The sequence below is a fragment of the Acomys minous genome (genome assembly GCF_964271855.1).
Source record: "Acomys minous genome assembly, chromosome: 13".
NCBI classification, from domain to species: domain Eukaryota; kingdom Metazoa; phylum Chordata; class Mammalia; order Rodentia; family Muridae; genus Acomys; species Acomys minous.
In genome coordinates, this window is record NC_140495.1 from 60,620,175 (window position 1) to 60,633,057 (window position 12,883).

General features: G+C 49.0%; 1 long non-coding RNA gene across 1 annotated transcript in view; it reads right to left on the reverse strand.

The window, feature by feature from the left end:
• The window catches only part of LOC311581086, an 85,469-nt gene that overhangs the window by 7,678 nt on the left and 64,908 nt on the right, over nucleotides 1-12,883 (reverse strand). Inside the window, exon 3 of the long non-coding RNA XR_014773649.1 lies at nucleotides 794-873. This is a non-coding gene — a long non-coding RNA (uncharacterized lncRNA). The remainder of the gene's footprint in view (nucleotides 1-793; nucleotides 874-12,883) is intronic.

Sequence of the window (12,883 nt, forward strand, 5' to 3'; positions counted from 1 at the left end):
CAGGGATTGAACTCAGGTCCTCTGGTTTGGTGGCAGCTATCCTCACCTACTGAGCCATCTCCTTATGGTTTTAAATACTTTGTTGCTGTGTTGTTGTTGTTTGGTTTTGTTTTTTGAGACAGGGTTTTTCTGTGTAACAGCCCTGGCTGTCCTAGACTACCTTTGTAGACCAAGGTGCGCCACCACAGTTTGTTTTGTTTTTTGTTTTTTAGGGACAGGGTTTCGGGCTGGTGTGGTGGCACACACCTCTAATCCCAGCACTTGGGAGGTAAAGGCAGGTAGATCTCTGTGAGTTCCAGGCCAACCTGGTCTACAAAGTGAGTCCAGGACAGCCGAGGCTACACAGAGAAACCCTGTCTCAAAAAACAAACAAACCAACCAACCAAACAAACAAAAACCCGGAAAGATGAACTCCAAGGAAGCTACATGGCATTCAAGCGGCAGAGGGTTTCGATGGTTTCTTTTTTTTTTTTTTTTAATTTTGGTTTCTAAAATTATTATTATTATTATTTTAATCTGAGTTGAAAGTCTTAAGTCCCCATTGCTATTGCAGAAATTTTCTTGCACCCCATCTTCGCTCTGCTCCTAGAAAGATCCCGGACTGGTGGCCCAAGGCCATCAGATTAATCTCTCAGTGACACCTCTTTCATCCCAGTCCAAGGACCTGCTTATCAGGTCAATTTATAAGTCAGCCAGCCTGGCTTTTAAAGTTCTCCTTTGAGAGGCCCCAGCTGCCCTGTTCAATGTTATCTGGCCCGCAGCACTCTAGCCCACCTAGGACCTTATCGCTCACCACTGCCATCCTCCTCCTCCTCCTCCTCCTCCTCCTGAAGGTCTTACGGGTCGGTCCACAACTTCCAGAAGCTTTCAGGGCTGCAGGATGAAAGATCAGGGACAGCAAGTTAGGCGTTGTTGTTCTACGTTATTCTATTGGTTGCCTATAAATACATCCTCTTTGTCCTCAAAGACTCAGAACTTGTTGTGTGGGGGTGGGGATGGTTGCAAAATTGGCTAGCCTGTCGGAAGAGCCAGAAGATGGATGCTCAGGCAGTTCTCTAAGTAGATGGTCTTTCTCCTTATCTGGCTCCAGCTGGCCATCATTTGTACTTGCACAGTGTAACTTGAAGTTCCCTCATATCACAGGCTTTTGTGGATTTATTTTATTTTATTTTATTTTTTGGTTTTTTGAGACAGGTTTCTCTGTGTAGCCTTGGCTGTCCTGGACTCACTTTGTAGTCCAGGCTGGACTCGAACTCACAGCAATCCGCCTGCCTCTGCCTCCTGAGTGCTGGGATTAAAGGTGTGCGCTACCATGCCCAGCTTAATTTTTTTTTAAAGTTTGAAATTGGTTATTAGTAGCCAGGAGGTGGTGGCACACACCTTTAATCCCAGCACTCAGGAGGCAGAGGCAGATTGATCACTGTGAGTTCGAGGCCAGCCTGGTCTACAAAGGGAGTCTAGGACAGCCAAGGCTATACAGAGAAACCCTGTCTCGAAAAACCAAAAAAAAAAAAAAAAAAATCAGGGCTGTCAAGATGGCTCAGTGGGTAAACACACTTGTTGCCAAGCCTGAGACCTGAGTTCAAGCCCTGGGACTCATGTGGTACAAGGAGAGAACCCTACAATTGTTCTCTTCTGACCTTCACACCTATGCTGCAGAAACTGTGAACCCCCACACATGTAGATGCAGAGAAGAAAATAAATGTGATTTAAATTAAAAGGGTGGGATGTGTGTGTGTGTGTGTGTGTGTGTGTGTGTGTGTGTGTGTGTGTGTGTTGGCTTGTACTTTTGATCCCCACATCTTTAGGAGGAAATAGGTGGATCTCTGTGAGTTCAAGGCCAGCCTAGTTACAGAGCAAGCTTCAGGAGAGTCAGGGCTGCACAGTGAAACCTTGTCTCTAATCAATCAATCAATCAATCAATTTCACACCTCCCCCCAAACTCACTAGTTTCTGCAAGCAACTTGCTCAGGAAGCGTGTGTTATGCATTCACAGCCTCTTGCACTATTTATGGAGAACCTATTAAACCTAAGATGTTTCTGCGCCATGAAAAATGCCGAGGACCAGAGACCCTCTACCTTTTGTGTTTAAAACGAAGTCTTATGTGCACCTCAAACTCTACACAACCAAGGATGACTCTAAATCTCTGATCCTACCCCTACCCCTGCCTATTAAGTGCCACTATGACTAGCACAGTCAAGCGTGTGTGTGTGTGTGTGTGTGTGTGTGTGTGTGTGTGAGAGAGAGAGAGAGAGGGGGGGGGGTGTCTCACTAAGTCATCCATGCTGACCTCAAGAAATCAAATTTCTCCTTTAATCCCAGCACTCGGGAGGCGGAGGCAGGCAGAGGATCTCTGCGAGTTCAAGGCCAGCCTGGTGCACAAGGTGACTCCAGACCAGCCAGGGCTATAAGAGAAACCCTGTTAATGAAGCATGTCTAGCTTTAGTACCAGGATGCTTGCCTGGCATACGCAGGGCCCCTCATCAAATCCCCAGTATGGACAACAAAGAACCGCAAACATACAATTCAGAAATACAGCACCAATACCTGCTCCAACCTGTACAGACTCTGAAAACATTATCCTAAGGACAGAGGACAGAGCCAAAAAAGACTACATGCCGTCAGATTCCATTTACATGAAGCAAACAGAGGAAATTCTGCACAGCTGGGCGGGCTGGCGCACGCATGTAGCCCCAGCACTGGAGAGATGGACCAGGAAGATCAGTGGTTAAGGCCATCTGTAGCTATGTAAAGAAAATTGAACTCTACAGGGACAAACATAGGTACAGGAGGATTGCTGGGACTCACGGCCAGCCTAGCCAAAGGACCACAATCTCCAAGTGTCATGAGTGTCATGAGAGAATTGGTCTCAGGACAAATGAAAGAGAAAGACGGAAAAAGCAATATCTTCCTCTGGCCCCCAAGTACACACCTGGACACACACTCACCCACACCCACATCCACACACCCACCCACACACATACAAATGCAGAGAGAGAAAGAAGAAAAAAATAAGTGCTTCAGTCTGGGTAGTGAGCTGATGGTCATTTTCTCCCTCCCTCCCTCCCTCCCTCCTTCCCCCCCCCCTCTCTCCTTCTCTCTCTCTCCTCTTCTCTTCTGTCTCTGTCTCTGTCTCTCTTGTTTTTGTTTTTGTTTTTTGAGACAGGGTTTCTCTGTGTAGCCTTGGCTATCCTGGACTCACTTTGTAGACCAGGCTGGCCTCGAACTCACGGCCATCTGCCTGCCTCTGCCTCCCGAGTGCTGATGGTCACTGTCCATGGTGGGTTAACATGAATGATTGACAGCACAGGGACTCGCGCTCGGGCCCCGACTCTCCTCTGCCATTTACTCATTCAAGAATGACCCGGAGGACACGGTCCGAGGCCCCATCTACAAATGAGCTAGTAAGCCCTATGTCAGGGAGGCTACAGAACACCACAGGAGCGCTAGAGCCCCAGCAACCATGCTGGGTGTGGTTAACTATTTGCAGATACTTACTTAACACCGGCAAACGTGGACTGAAGCCAGTGAGATGGCAGGTGAAAACTATGCAAGCCCGACAGCCTGGGTTTGAGCCCTGGAAGCCATATAAAGATGGAAGGATCAGGGCTGGAGAGATGGCTCAGAGGTTAAGAGCACTGACTGCTCTTCCAGAGGTCCTGAGTTCAATTCCCAGCAACCACATGTTGGCTCACAACCATCTATAAGGAGATTTGTATACATAATAAATAAATAAATCTTTAAAAAAAAAAGATGGAAGGATCAAATTAATTCCACAAAGCCGTCCTCTATTCTCCACACGAAGGCCATGGCACACGCACCCCATCCCTACACATACGGTACGGATTAAAAAAAATTTTTGGAGGTGACAAGATGGCTTATTGGGTGAAGGCACCTGCCACCAAGGCTGAAGACCCTGGGACCCACATGACAGAAGAAGAAAGCTGACTCCTCCACAAGTCGTCCTCTGTGACGTCTGCATGCATGCATGCCGGGACACACAAATGCGTGCGTGCACATACAAATCAAGATATGTAGTCAAATACATTTTCAAAGTGGGATACATGGGCTAGAGAGATGGCTCAGCGGCTAAGAGCACTGACTGCTCTTCCAAAGGACCTGGGTTCAATTCCCAGCACCCACATGACAGCTCACAACTGTCTGTAACTCCAAGATCTGACACCCTCACACAGACATACATGCAGGCAAAACACCAATGCACATATAATAAAAATAAATAAATTATTTTTAAAAATGAAAATAAAAATAAAGTGGGATACGGGGTGGATGGCTGCTGGGCGGAATAAGGGATGAAGCAAGTATAAGCAACTCAAAATCCGGAGCGCAAATTCTACCCGTGCCTGATGATGAGATCGCACCTGTCCAAAGATGGACTTCACGCCCCAGGCAAAGCGGGCAGCTGAGGTCACATCGCTGTCCACTCGGCTTGATCCTTGGAGCTCTGTGCTCAGGTGCTGAGCCCCTGGTGCTATCTCTGAAGAATAATGGGGATCAGTCAGCGCTCCCACTTTGTGGTTTGGTTTGTTTTCGGAGACAGGGTTTCTCTGTGTAGCCCTCGCTGTCCTGGAATTCACTCTGTAGGCCAGGCTGGGGGCATCTCCTCTTTCCTGAGCTCCCCTCCAGCAGACGCAAGCTGAGCACATGGCATGGCAGGGAGAAAGACCACGGAGGCAAGCCCGGACTCAGCAGAAGCATCTGCTCCCTGGGCAGATAAGAGAAAGGTCAGCTCTCCTCTCCCCTGCTGCCACCGCTGAGACTTGCCCAAGAGCCCCAGAGATGCCTTGAGCAACGCATTCTTTCCCACCCCGACCCCCATCGGGGAGATAAGAGTTCCATGGAGCCCAGGTTAGTACTGAACTGCATCATACGACCGAGGGTGACCCTGACCTTCTGATCCTCCTGCCTCTACCTCCTAAGTGCTGGGATGACAGGCGCACACTCCTATACCCTGCCATTCACTATTTTAGCTTCCTCCACTCTTTTCCCGGCTTTTCTCCTTTCGGATACACCTTGAAGAGTTGCCCTGTTCGACTCACTCACTCAGCTTTCCTGTTTCCCCAGCTCCAGCCTCCAGCCTCACCCGGATGGCACACTGATGCTCTGTAGCCTGGATACCCTGGATCCAGTGGCCCATCTCCTCGGTTTTGTGCACCAATTAACTGGGATCTGTTGCCTGGTCCCAAGCTATACATGTCCACACCATTGTCTCTCAGCCTCTCCTGTCCCATCTGCAAGCAGGTCCTGCGCCACTGCTTCCAGGAAAGCTTCTGGAATCTGGCCCTTCCACTTGCTGCTCAGGCACTCCTATCTTAACACTTGGACTGCTGTGGCAGTCCCTCTGTCTCCAGCTGCCACCTCTAACCTGTGTGCCCCACAGAGCTCCTCAAGCAGTCTTTCAAAACCTTTGGGAATGCACATGCATTCTTCGCTTCTTAAAAACCTCAAAACCCTTACCACTACAGGATAAAGGCCCCCTAAGTTTCAGAACCACAGATCTCTAGCTTGAAATATGGCAGTTAGGCCATGAGAAGAAAAAAAAAAAAAAAAAGAAGAGGACAGGGTAGGCAAAGGCTGCCGTGGTGTAGTGATCAGACCCCAGATTCTCTTCCCCAACATAGATGAATCTAGACTTGGGGGCCATTGAATGTGCCTAGCGTTGACACTTTGCTTAGCTCATAAGACTTGTGTCTGCCTAAAACCCTTCCACTTCCCCATCTCCACCTAGAAAAACCCTGGACCCTTTAAGGCCAGCTGCAAAGAATCTCAGTTCCCTGCTGAAATGTTTAACAGGGGTGAGGTGAAACACAGAGGCAAAAAAAAAAAAAAAAAAAAAAGGAAACACAGAGGCCACCATGAAGGCTTACCAGTGCCAAGAGCCTACACTTCAGCCAGGCATGGTGGCGCACGCCTTTAATCCCAGCACTCGGGAGGCAGAGGCAGGTGGATCTCTGTGAGTTCGAGGCCAGCCTGGTCTACAAAGCGAGTCCAGGACAGCCAGGGCTACACAGGGGAAAAAAAAACAGATACTGCAGAGCCCTATTCACAGCCTCACTCTCTGTGGCTGCCTCAAAAAGGGCAGGTGCCAACTCTTTCTAAAGAAGGTCACAGAAACATACACAGAGCAGAAAATGTAAAGCTAGCAAGTGATCCAAAACCTACTACTAGGCAACCGACCTATGTTCGTCTTCACCGGGATGTCAAACCCCAGCACAGTGACAGTGTGGCGAGCTTCAGGGTACAAGAGCAAGGTGAGGGAAGGGATTGGATGGGAAGGCAGGAGCCACCATGACAGGGACTGTGCGGGCAGGAGAAGTTGAACAAAGCCCAACAGCAACAAAACACTTTGTTTTGAGTCAGAGTCTGTGTAGCCCAGGTTGGCCTTGACTATAAACCTTGGGGTACCCACGTATCAACCCTGTCCATCAGCCTCCCTAGCTAAGGTTCCAGGATTTAAGAGCAAATTGTGCATATTGACTTTCAAGACAGTGGCCAGGCGGTGGTGGTGCACGCCTTTAATCCCAGCACTTGAGAGGCAGAGGCAGGCATATCGCTGTGAGTTCGAGGCCAGCCTAGTTAACAAAAGCGAGTCCAGGACAGCCAAGGCTACGCAGAGAAACCCTGTCTTGAAAAACCAAAAAAAAAAAAAAAAAAAAAAAAAAAGGACAGTGTCCCATGTAACCCATGCTGGATTCAAACTCTGGATCTTCCTGCCTCTACCTCTCAAATGCTGAGATTACAGACACAACTCACTATGCCCAAACTGAAGGCTTAAAAAAAAAATGGCATTGGGTGGAGGCAGAGGCTTTGTCAGTTGCAGGCCAGCCTGATCTACAGAGGGAGTTTGAGGTCAGTCAAGGTTACATATTAAGTCCTTGTCCCCAAATACACAAGCATCACATAGGAATTATAGTACAATATCACCACATATGCACTGGAGTTCTAGTACTCTGTGCTGCAGCACAGGAAGGTAAGGGTTAATAGTAATTTACTATACATTTTAAATTAGTTAAAGGGTTTAAATCAAAACCAGAAACTGAGTTCTAAGCACTTAGGGTCTGGAGACATATAAGTAGAAGCCATTAAAAAGGCTCTTGAAAAAGAAAATCACGAAAAATTCCAAGAGCGCGGTGAGCACGGCACGCTGGGCCACACTCTGGATTATTTAGAGGCTGAAGTCGATTGATGGCTCAAGGCTAGCCTGGGCTACACAGCAAAACAGGGTCTCAAAACAACTCACAGGAAAACGTCTCTTTTAAATTGTGTTTGTGTATGTGCGTGGGGTGCATGCTATATATGTGGGGGCAGGGGATCCCTGCGGTTTGCTTGTGGAAAGTGGGGTGCATCTGCCTCATTACGTATGGGAATCAGAGGACAACGTGATGGAGGGGGTCCTGCTTGGGTTTCGGGGATCAAACACCTGCCGTCAGGTTTGACAACAAATACCCTTTCCAACAGAGTGCCAGGGCCAGGCTAGAGGGAGGAAAATCTCTAAGAGCCAAGCAGGACTGGGAAAGAAAGTGTCAGTCCTATGTCGAGCACAGTTCTCTCGGGTTCGTACCGAGTCGGGCCCTCTGAAATCCTGGTCACAGGAAGCTGCGGCTGAGGTAGATGCTGTCATGTTCGGAATGTGGGAGGGTGTACAGCAGCACACATGTACATTTACAGAGGAGGTGGAGAGAGAGGCCACCAAAGGGAGGTCAGCGGGAACATTTTTTTTTTGTCAGACCACAAGGCCTCCTGAGTCGTTGGGGGCCCGGACCCCTCCCTCCATAAATCTCAAAGTATTGGGTTGGACTAACTTGCCCTTCACAGACCCACGCCCAGGACACATTCTTGCTTTAGACATGCTAACAGAGGCCAAAGGGTAAAGGTCGAGGCTTGCTCAGCCTCACAGCCTTTGTGTCTCTCTCAATCAGTTGCATATCTCTGCTCTGACCCATTCTGTACCGTTTCACATGGGAGCTCTCTTCATCTCAGGTTCTGGGAAACTGTCCTCCACACTGACTTCCCATGGTGATGTGGGATGTGACCACATACATGCGCCAAGTAGACTGTGAGATCGGTTCAAACAGGGGCTCTGCTGGGGCAGCACGGTGGCCATAGCACTTACGCTGCCGCAGTGTGCGTGTCTGTACAGCAGGGCAATCTAGACTGCCTGTGGGTGAAGTGGTTAGGAAGGTGAGGGGCTGGGGGGTGGGGGTGGCGCACACCTTTAATCCCAGCACTTGGGAGGCAGAGGCAGGCAGATCACTGTGAGTTCGAGGCCAGCCTGGTCTACAAAGTGAGTGCAGGAAAGCCAAGGCTACACAGAGAAAGAAACCTTGTTTCGAAAAAAAAAAAAAAAAGGAGACAGGATCTCATGTAATTCATGCTGGTCTTGAACTCACTATGTAGGAGAGGATGACCTTGAATTCTTGATCCTCTTGCCTCCCTCTGCTTTCACACCAGGATCACAGAGTACTGAGAATATAGTTATGGGAGACCATGCTGTGTGTGTACATGCATGTGTGTGTATAAATGCCTGTGTGTACGTGTGCATGCATGTATGTGTGCATGTGCGGGTCCACGTGTGCATGTGCATATGTGTATATGCATACATATATGTATGCGTGTATGCGTGTGCACATGTGTGTGTGCCTGTGTGTGTGCATGCGCACGCGCGCGCGCGCGTGTGTGTGTGTGTGTGTGTGTGTGTGATGGTGTCACTAGGTATCCCAAGTTGGTCTTGAATTCCTGCCTCATCCTTCCAAATGGTGGGATTATAGATGAGAGCCACCAGCCAGACATGATCCCAGATCGATTCAGAAACAGAGCTGGGAGCTACAGGGCTTCTAGGCAGGACTCAACCCTCTTTTTCTTTTACCTCTGGATAAAGAATGCATCTTCCACAACTGGGCCTGGCAGTGGATGCCTATGAACCCAGAATTTAAGCATTAAGAGGCAGGAGGACCAGAGATTCAGGTCATCCTCGCCAGACAGTGGATTTGAAGGCGACATGGGCTACAGAGGCTCTATGTCAAAAAATAAAACGAAATAAATTCAGTCAGTGTATGGATCTTTGGGAGTTCAAGACCAGCCAGGTCTATATAGCATAGTCCAGGCTGGCCAGATACACATAGTTAGATCCCATTTCTCTCTCTCTCTCTCTCTCTCTCTCTCTCTCTCTCTCTCTCTCTCTCTCTCTCGCACATAGTTAGATCCCATTTCTCTCTCTCTCTTTCTCTCTCCCTCTCTCTCTCCCTCCCTCCCTCTCTCTCTCTCACATAGTTAGATCCCATTTCTCTCCCTCTCTCTCTCTCTCTCTCTCTCTCTCTCTCTCTCTCTCTCTCTCACAGCTCTAATTGTCCTGGAACTCACTCTATAGACGAGGTTTGCCTCAAACTCACAGCAATCCACCTGCCTCTGCCTCCCAAGTGCTGCCCGACAGAGATCCCATCTCAAAAACAGAGAAATCTGCTTGGCCATGGTGGCACAGCCTTTAATCACAACACTAGGAAGGCAGAGTCAGGCAGGTCTCTATGATGAGTTCAAGGACGGCCAGATATATGCGCGCAGGCGCGGGGTGGGGGGGGGGCGGCGCGCACACACACACACATCTTGAACCACTCCCCCAAAAAACAAAACCAAACCCACAATTCATTGCATCAGCAAGCTGCTTCTTTGGTGGATGCTCCAGCCATTCCACATTGGAAATTCCCAGGGGGACAGCCCCCTCCTAAACTGGATATAATTATTCTCAAATCAACAATCTATTGAGTCAAGCCTCTTCATCCATAACAATAATCTTATTATCAGAGGGCAACTGGAGTTTCCTAATTTATTAATGTATTCTCTCATTTGCAGTTGCCCCCTAAGCTCTCCACAGCGTGAATAATTGAGAATTCACAAAATCCTGGGGTTGGGCTAGGACAGATGCAGAGAGAAAGGAGCCAAACATAGTGACTCATGATTACAACCCCAGCCTTTGGGAGATGAAGTCAGGAGGATCAGCAGTTCAAGGTCATCCTCTGCTGTGTAGCAGTTCAAAGCCAGCCTGGGACACAGGAGACCCTGTCTCCAAAAGGAAAGAAAAGAGAAGAACATCTAGGTGCAGTGGAACGCACGCACGAGCACACACACACACACACACACACACACACACACACACACACACACACACCTTAAAAGAAGTCATAGATTGTGTATGGTGGCACAAGCCTTTAGTCCCAGCAATGAGGAGACAGAGGTGGGTGGATCTCTGTGAGTCTGAGGCCAGCTTGGTCTACACAGTGAGCTTTGGGGCAGCCAGGGCTACGCAGAAAGACCTATCTAAGACAGTGTGTACGTGAGTGCCTGTTTGAGCATGCGTTTGCTGGTCTAGGGAGATAGTGACGTGCTCACCTTGTAAACATAAGGACCCAACTTTGATGCCCTCCAGAAAACATGGAGATATGTGCATGTAATACTATATCTTAAAATATATTTCATATGTCACAAATGTGTTTTAATATATTTTTGTCTTTTGTTTTGTTTTGTTTGCTTTTTGCTTTTTGAGACAGAGTTTCTTCATCCTGGACTCACTTTGTAGACCAGGCTGGCCTCGAACTCACAGTGATCTGCCTACCTCTGCCTCCCAAGTTCCGGGGATTAAAGGTGTGCGCCACCATCGTCTGGCTTAATATATATTTTAAAGGTGACTAAGAGAATACCAATATATTTAAACAGAAAATAACTTTAGCCCAAATTAGATCTTCCTCAGCAAAATCAGATCCTAGAAGACCTTTTGGGGTTTTGTTTTGGTTTGGTTTTCGAGACAGGGTTTCTCTGTGTAGCCTTGACTGTCCTGGACTCAATTTGTAAACCAGGCTGGCCTCGAACTCAGAGATCCTCCTGCCTCTGCCTCCCGAGTGCTGGGATTAAAGACTAGCCTCATTTTAGAGGCAAGTAAACAAAACACAGGGGAGTGAACTGAGCTACCCGGGTCACAAACCCAGTAAGAGGTGGAGGTTGCATTTGAACCCAGAGTTTAGGATCTTGGACTAAGTAGATTAGAGCAGGACAGACTGGCAGCAGCCAGAACCAGGGACAGGAAGGAAGGAGGCTGCTGTTGTTCCGAGACCCAGTGAAGCCAGGCTCGCGGACACAGCTGACCACAGCCCTCAGACTCTGGACTCCCCGGCAGAGGACTGAAAGCCTTGGAAAGTAAACTTGCTCCAGGAAGACAGCACATTTTTGAGGAATCTGTGTTTCTGTTGGGTCATCTCTGATTTCAGACCCTTGGTATCTTGGTCACAGGGAGCAGCTTGAAGGAGACAAGAGGCGGAGGGAGCCTGGCTGGCAGTTTCTCTCTGGGAGCCAGGCTGGGAGACCTACTTGGGTTTGGGAGGTGGGAGCTTTCTGCCCTGGAAGTCTGACCCGCCCCACCCCCACCTCCACCCCGAAACAGCTCCTTGTCTTTCTGACCAAGAAGCAGTGAATTCCACTGCCTCGCTGCCTCATTCTCCCCTGCAGCTCATCAAAAATATGTGATGATATCAAGGGGCTGGAGAGAAGCCTTAGCGGTTGAGAGCCTGTGGTACTCTGGAGGAGGACCCAGGCTCAGTTACCAGCACCAACCCAGTGGTTCACAACCATCTGTAACTCCAGTCCCAGGGCATCCAAAAAAATTCTTCTGGTCTCCCCAGACACCAGACAAACATACATGTACATATGGTACACAGACATGTATGCAGGCAAAACGCTCGTATACATAAAAACGGTATTCAGTACATAAGCAACTCAGTATCTTCAGATCTCCTATACGAATGAAAGAACAAAAGAAAAAGGAAAGGAAAAATGACTGGTCCCAGGTTTCGGCACCAAACGAATGAGGAAAAGGAAATAAAAAGAAAAGGAAAGGACATGACACCTCCTGGGTACGGTGGAGAAGGATGTTTATTGTAGATGTGTGGGAGAGCATAGCCGGAGTCAGAGACGGCTGCGGGAGTCCAGAGTGGACATAACCCTGAGGCCTGGGGAGAAGGGAAGACGAGAAGAGCAGGGGAAACAGGTGTGGCAGCCAGGAGGCCCAAAGGCACAAGACAGCAGGGAACCAATATGGTTGGATTATATAGGGAAGATCAGCCCAGCCCCTGGGCTGGAGAGTTCAGGGTAGGAGGAGGCAGGGGTGGGGTGGGAGGTGGGATGGGGTGGGGTGGGAGGTGGGGTGGCGGTGGAGGTATGCCAGCTAGAAGGGCCCTACCGTAAGAGGTAGGGGCTGAGATACTGCAGAGAGAACCTAATGGCCAGAGTCTGCTTTGATATACCCTAAATAGGCAGCTCAGCCATTTGTACAAGTTGTGAAACCTAACACTATGGAAGGTTTATAACAGGACGGCCTAAGATGTGGCTGTCAGCCCCACCACTTTTGAGCATGGATAGGGGACCGGGCCTCAGCTGCTTCGTCTGTACGATGGGGTTATCCATTTCAGCACACCGAGGAAAGAGGGACAAGGACTGTGTCATGCAATGGGCAATCCATGGACAGTCACAGAAGTCCTAACTAGACAGACAGACAGACTCGGTCCCACAAGTTAAATGCCAGATTAGCACAGGTGGCAACCGCAAGTTCCTACACACAAGGTCTCCTCCGAGAACCACTCACAAATCGGTTGCACGTGTTACAAGCAGTGGTCCACCCAGCATCTCCGGTAGGGCCCGGGCAGGCTACATGTGCCCAGCTCCCAGGCAATTGCTGGTGCATACTTAGAGCAAGGAGGACCACATCTGGAGGTCACTCGGAAGTCAAGTCATCTTTAAGCCTCGTGATGGGCACTCTGGGACTACCCAGCCCCTGGGGCCTACATCCCACTGTTGGTGATTGCCGCGCCCCATCTTATATCC